Here is a 5,000-nt window from a genome sequence, read left to right on the forward strand (position 1 = left end):
ATGAAAATGCCCCTTTTGCGGGGATTTGGATGCTCATGGCCGGCAGCAGGTGGCCCGACGCCCCGCCAACTTGACACTTGTCATTTCTGTCCTTGGGGGTTGGCGGGGTATCTGCACAGAGGTAGGAGGTGGCAGAATCGAGACTTGGTGAGTTTTCCAAACAAACGTCTCGAGCCTCCAGGTCTGCAGAGACCGACCAGGGCTGCCGCCCAACCGACTATTCACCCTTTTTGGGCGGGAATTTATTCCCTTTTTGCCCATTTTTCGGGTTTTTGGTCGGGCTTCAAAAGCGGCTGCCCGAGGCCTGGCAGGTGCCGGGGCATGGTCCCCGATCGCGCCAGGCGGCTCGCGCGACGCGATTAGGCCCCGAAAGGAGTCGGGAAATCGGCAGACCTGCCCGAGTTCAGCCCGCGGGGGCGGGGGGTAGGTCGGTTCGGCTCAAATCATTAACCAAAGCCGAGACTTGGTCTCGCTGGCGCAACCGAAGTGCCAGGCTGGATAACTCATTAACCAGAAGGCGGCTGGAGGCAGGCAGGGCTGATGGCTGAGGCCGGGTGGAGGCCACCCGCGGCCGGGAAAGTCAAAAGTCCCGTTGTGTGGAAGTCTATGAGGTCAGATTCGGCCGCCTTACCGGGCCTTCGGTTGATGGTTTCCCGCTTGGGCAAGCGAGTCGGCCCGGCAAAGTGGCCACTTGCATTTTCTGGCAAGTGTCTGCGAACAACGTTAATGAGTTGAACCTTGGAAATTGCCGGAAGTCCCGATGAAGAAATGAAAATGCCCCTTTTGCGGGGATTTGGATGCTCATGGCCGGCAGCAGGTGGCCCGACGCCCCGCCAACTTGACACTTGTCATTTCTGTCCTTGGGGGTTGGCGGGGTATCTGCACAGAGGTAGGAGGTGGCAGAATCGAGACTTGGTGAGTTTTCCAAACAAACGTCTCGAGCCTCCAGGTCTGCAGAGACCGACCAGGGCTGCCGCCCAACCGACTATTCACCCTTTTTGGGCGGGAATTTATTCCCTTTTTGCCCATTTTTCGGGTTTTTGGTCGGGCTTCAAAAGCGGCTGCCCGAGGCCTGGCAGAGGCCGGGGCATGGGCCCCGATCGCGCCAGGCGGCTCGCGCGACCCGATTAGGCCCCGAAAGGAGTCGGGAAATCGGCAGACCTTGCCGAGTTCAGCCCGCGGTGGCGGGGGGCAGGTCGGTTCGGCTCAAATCATTAACCAAAGCCGAGACTTGGTCTCGCTGGCGCAACCGAAGTGCCAGGCTGGATAACTCATTAACCAGAAGGCGGCTGGAGGCAGGCAGGGCTGATGGCTGAGGCCGGGTGGAGGCCACCCGCGGCCGGGAAAGTCAAAAGTCCCGTTGTGTGGAAGTCTATGAGGTCAGATTCGGCCGCCTTACCGGGCCTTCGGTTGATGGTTTCCCGCTTGGGCAAGCGAGTCGGCCCGGCAAAGTGGCCACTTGCATTTTCTGGCAAGTGTCTGCGAACAACGTTAATGAGTTGAACCTCGGAAATTGCCGGAAGTCCCGATGAAGAAATGAAAATGCCCCTTTTGCGGGGATTTGGATGCTCATGGCCGGCAGCAGGTGGCCCGACGCCCCGCCAACTTGACACTTGTCATTTCTGTCCTTGGGGGTTGGCGGGGTATCTGCACAGAGGTAGGAGGTGGCAGAATCGAGACTTGGTGAGTTTTCCAAACAAACGTCTCGAGCCTCCAGGTCTGCAGAGACCGACCAGGGCTGCCGCCCAACCGACTATTCACCCTTTTTGGGCGGGAATTTATTCCCTTTTTGCCCATTTTTCGGGTTTTTGGTCGGGCTTCAAAAGCGGCTGCCCGAGGCCTGGCAGAGGCCGGGGCATGGTCCCCGATCGCGCCAGGCGGCTCGCGCGACCCGATTAGGCCCCGAAAGGAGTCGGGAAATCGGCAGACCTGCCCGAGTTCAGCCCGGGGGGGGCGGGGGGCAGGTCGGTTCGGCTCAAATCATTAACCAAAGCCGAGACTTGGTCTCGCTGGCGCAACCGAAGTGCCAGGCTGGATAACTCATTAACCAGAAGGCGGCTGGAGGCAGGCAGGGCTGATGGCTGAGGCCGGGTGGAGGCCACCCGCGGCCGGGAAAGTCAAAAGTCCCGTTGTGTGGAAGTCTATGAGGTCAGATTCGGCCGCCTTACCGGGCCTTCGGTTGATGGTTTCCCGCTTGGGCAAGCGAGTCGGCCCGGCAAAGTGGCCACTTGCATTTTCTGGCAAGTGTCTGCGAACAACGTTAATGAGTTGAACCTTGGAAATTGCCGGAAGTCCCGATGAAGAAATGAAAATGCCCCTTTTGCGGGGATTTGGATGCTCATGGCCGGCAGCAGGTGGCCCGACGCCCCGCCAACTTGACACTTGTCATTTCTGTCCTTGGGGGTTGGCGGGGTATCTGCACAGAGGTAGGAGGTGGCAGAATCGAGACTTGGTGAGTTTTCCAAACAAACGTCTCGAGCCTCCAGGTCTGCAGAGACCGACCAGGGCTGCCGCCCAACCGACTATTCACCCTTTTTGGGCGGGAATTTATTCCCTTTTTGCCCATTTTTCGGGTTTTTGGTCGGGCTTCATAAGCGGCTGCCCGAGGCCTGGCAGAGGCCGGGGCATGGGCCCCGATCGCGCCAGGCGGCTCGCGCGACCCGATTAGGCCCCGAAAGGAGTCGGGAAATCGGCAGACCTTGCCGAGTTCAGCCCGCGGTGGCGGGGGGCAGGTCGGTTCGGCTCAAATCATTAACCAAAGCCGAGACTTGGTCTCGCTGGCGCAACCGAAGTGCCAGGCTGGATAACTCATTAACCAGAAGGCGGCTGGAGGCAGGCAGGGCTGATGGCTGAGGCCGGGTGGAGGCCACCCGCGGCCGGGAAAGTCAAAAGTCCCGTTGTGTGGAAGTCTATGAGGTCAGATTCGGCCGCCTTACCGGGCCTTCGGTTGATGGTTTCCCGCTTGGGCAAGCGAGTCGGCCCGGCATAGTGGCCACTTGCATTTTCTGGCAAGTGTCTGCGAACAACGTTAATGAGTTGAACCTCGGAAATTGCCGGAAGTCCCGATGAAGAAATGAAAATGCCCCTTTTGCGGGGATTTGGATGCTCATGGCCGGCAGCAGGTGGCCCGACGCCCCGCCAACTTGACACTTGTCATTTCTGTCCTTGGGGGTTGGCGGGGTATCTGCACAGAGGTAGGAGGTGGCAGAATCGAGACTTGGTGAGTTTTCCAAACAAACGTCTCGAGCCTCCAGGTCTGCAGAGACCGACCAGGGCTGCCGCCCAACCGACTATTCACCCTTTTTGGGCGGGAATTTATTCCCTTTTTGCCCATTTTTCGGGTTTTTGGTCGGGCTTCAAAAGCGGCTGCCCGAGGCCTGGCAGAGGCCGGGGCATGGTCCCCGATCGCGCCAGGCGGCTCGCGCGACCCGATTAGGCCCCGAAAGGAGTCGGGAAATCGGCAGACCTGCCCGAGTTCAGCCCGGGGGGGGCGGGGGGCAGGTCGGTTCGGCTCAAATCATTAACCAAAGCCGAGACTTGGTCTCGCTGGCGCAACCGAAGTGCCAGGCTGGATAACTCATTAACCAGAAGGCGGCTGGAGGCAGGCAGGGCTGATGGCTGAGGCCGGGTGGAGGCCACCCGCGGCCGGGAAAGTCAAAAGTCCCGTTGTGTGGAAGTCTATGAGGTCAGATTCGGCCGCCTTACCGGGCCTTCGGTTGATGGTTTCCCGCTTGGGCAAGCGAGTCGGCCCGGCAAAGTGGCCACTTGCATTTTCTGGCAAGTGTCTGCGAACAACGTTAATGAGTTGAACCTTGGAAATTGCCGGAAGTCCCGATGAAGAAATGAAAATGCCCCTTTTGCGGGGATTTGGATGCTCATGGCCGGCAGCAGGTGGCCCGACGCCCCGCCAACTTGACACTTGTCATTTCTGTCCTTGGGGGTTGGCGGGGTATCTGCACAGAGGTAGGAGGTGGCAGAATCGAGACTTGGTGAGTTTTCCAAACAAACGTCTCGAGCCTCCAGGTCTGCAGAGACCGACCAGGGCTGCCGCCCAACCGACTATTCACCCTTTTTGGGCGGGAATTTATTCCCTTTTTGCCCATTTTTCGGGTTTTTGGTCGGGCTTCAAAAGCGGCTGCCCGAGGCCTGGCAGAGGCCGGGGCATGGGCCCCGATCGCGCCAGGCGGCTCGCGCGACCCGATTAGGCCCCGAAAGGAGTCGGGAAATCGGCAGACCTTGCCGAGTTCAGCCCGCGGTGGCGGGGGGCAGGTCGGTTCGGCTCAAATCATTAACCAAAGCCGAGACTTGGTCTCGCTGGCGCAACCGAAGTGCCAGGCTGGATAACTCATTAACCAGAAGGCGGCTGGAGGCAGGCAGGGCTGATGGCTGAGGCCGGGTGGAGGCCACCCGCGGCCGGGAAAGTCAAAAGTCCCGTTGTGTGGAAGTCTATGAGGTCAGATTCGGCCGCCTTACCGGGCCTTCGGTTGATGGTTTCCCGCTTGGGCAAGCGAGTCGGCCCGGCAAAGTGGCCACTTGCATTTTCTGGCAAGTGTCTGCGAACAACGTTAATGAGTTGAACCTCGGCAATTGTCGGAAGTCCCGATGAAGAAATGAAAATGCCCCTTTTGCGGGGATTTGGATGCTCATGGCCGGCAGCAGGTGGCCCGACGCCCCGCCAACTTGACACTTGTCATTTCTGTCCTTGGGGGTTGGCGGGGTATCTGCACAGAGGTAGGAGGTGGCAGAATCGAGACTTGGTGAGTTTTCCAAACAAACGTCTCGAGCCTCCAGGTCTGCAGAGACCGACCAGGGCTGCCGCCCAACCGACTATTCACCCTTTTTGGGCGGGAATTTATTCCCTTTTTGCCCATTTTTCGGGTTTTTGGTCGGGCTTCAAAAGCGGCTGCCCGAGGCCTGGCAGAGGCCGGGGCATGGTCCCCGATCGCGCCAGGCGGCTCGCGCGACCCGATTAGGCCCCGAAAGGAGTCGGGAAATCGGCA

Source organism: Pristiophorus japonicus, unplaced genomic scaffold (genome assembly GCF_044704955.1).
Source record: "Pristiophorus japonicus isolate sPriJap1 unplaced genomic scaffold, sPriJap1.hap1 HAP1_SCAFFOLD_821, whole genome shotgun sequence".
In the NCBI taxonomy this organism is placed as follows: Eukaryota; Metazoa; Chordata; class Chondrichthyes; family Pristiophoridae; genus Pristiophorus; species Pristiophorus japonicus.